We start from the raw sequence: 2,265 nt of genomic DNA, 5'->3' as shown, positions 1-2,265 counted from the left end.
ACAGTCAGCTTCGGTGTCGAACACTTAGTGATACTTGTTTTATAGGCTAGCTACCTATAGATATATAATTGACATAACACTATCTGGCAACGCAAAACGCTGTAACACAAAACGCTGTAACGCAAAACGCTGTAACGCAAAACGCTGAACGCAAACGCTAATCGCTTTTTTTTTTATTTAAACTTGTGAACTCACCAACCTTGTGTTGACACTTTTAGTATGTTATTCTCAGGTAGCCGAGGCGGGCGCGCGGTTTAGGAACATGCATTGCTTGAAAACGCTTTTGTTATGCAAACTTATTTTTAACAGTTATCATTGGTTTTAAGTCGTCCTGCGTGACGCAACTTTTGGTTAAAGGTTTTTACGCTTCCGCATTAAATTACTCGTAAACGTTTTTCATGGTTTTGAAACTTTGTTTTATGGTTTGATTATAACTAATGATTCCGATCCTGTTAGTTCACACCCTCTGACGGTAAAACTCCGTTAGTGGATTTTGAGGGTGTGACAGACACTGCTTCGGTTTTACCACCGACAACATTTTCCAACCAAAAAAACATGATTTTCAATATTTTGTTTTCTTATATGTAAATGTTTTTATGATAATTTGGTGAATTAATTTTTTGGGTTTTAACGCTCAAATTTTACCAATAACGTCTATCTCGTAACGAACGCAGTTGGTACTGACCGAATTCGTGTTAACTCATCCTAGTAACACTCGGGTTTAACCAACGTCTGGGTTTCAACGCTGGGATTTTGACAGCAACTCCGGCGCAACACGCCAGGTAGAGAAACTAGTGTTTATATAAATAAGATTTTTGGTGTCGCAAGTACATCATTGGGTCACTGGTGTCGTATGTAATATAAATAAGAGTCTAGCAGCACCTTATTGGCGATGACATTTTTTTATTTTGTTGTAGTTCTGAGTTGTAACGAACATAACAAAAACTGATTGAAGGGCAATTTCGTAACGATTATGATGGAAACTGACCAAATTCTCATAGACTCACGCCTTTTGTTTTAGTTCCGGCACCGAAACGAACGCGATGAAAGCCGACCAAATTTGCGTAGACTCAGCGCCTCATCGCCCGAGATAGACAACGATCGGGATTCACCAACATCGAGTTTTACCAACCGACGACACCCATCAGGCTACCTCATTTTTTGTATTTTTTTTGTTTTAGTTCCGCTACAATAATACACGAAACGAAACCAGCCTAATTCACGTCGACTTACCGCTTCAATGCTTGGATTTTACCACCGCTTGAGATTTTATCAACCTACCCCGGCGCAAAGCGTTGTGTAAAACCCTAGTTTAAAATAAACAAGGTTTTGTATCCCGCGTGTTGCGGCATGGGGGCATTCTCGTGTTTTAAGTGGCGGTGGATATCTAGCTTGTGGCAAGATTAGAACCAATAACAAATATAGATGCAAGAAAGTAATTAAACATTACTGTGAGTTATTCAACATCGATTTCACCATGTTACTAAAACTTTAATCATACACTTTTAGCTTATAGCTTTTCAACACCCTGCAAAGTTTTCAAAGCCACTTGTGACTGGCGATATCGATATGACGACACTCATAATATATTTATGGTCAAGCTAATAATTAAAGTCGGCGAGTAATCCGGATACGAGACTAGAGCTTCGGTGCACGAGTTTAGCTTTAACAGGGAGGAGATCTTCTAGAATGTTTTTATTTGGCTATAAATAGGACTTTACTAGTCATATGTATGTGTGTTTTCTAGTGTGTAAACAACCACCCAACGGGAGATCATCTTGGGTGAAATTGGTTCAATTAATGTTACGAATCTTTTATTATTATCGACTACGGAATCATTCAATATTATCTTTATATTATTTGTTCGATCGTTTGTTTATACTGCCCCCGTCTCGATCGCCTATCACGAACAAAATATGTTCGTTGTCGGATCCAATTTCGGGACCTACATAGTTAAAATGAACCGTATAGAAAACTAAAAATTTTTAATGAATATCTAAATACTATCTACAGAGACATACAGGTTTGTTATTTTTTTCATGTTGCTTAGATTTAGAAATGGTGGATTTTCTCCACAATAAATTTTGAGTAGTCAATCCTGTATGTCTGAGTATAGCCTTAGGCCACTAATCGTGTTTTATATCTTTCAATAGTTCCATTTGGTTTGCGTTTTATTGTAAAGACCCAGCAACAACCCACTAGCTTCTCTCTCGGGAAGGTCACATTTCTCCCATGTGTTGCTTTTCATTTACGCCGTCATCTCTG

The sequence above is a fragment of the Bidens hawaiensis genome, unplaced genomic scaffold (assembly GCF_021521415.1).
Source record: "Bidens hawaiensis isolate Kalapana, Puna unplaced genomic scaffold, B.hawaiensis_p1.1 tig00003870_1, whole genome shotgun sequence".
Lineage (NCBI taxonomy): Eukaryota > Viridiplantae > Streptophyta > Magnoliopsida > Asterales > Asteraceae > Bidens > Bidens hawaiensis.
The sequence above is the reverse complement of the archived record's forward strand: the minus strand, read 5'-3'. Positions refer to the sequence as shown.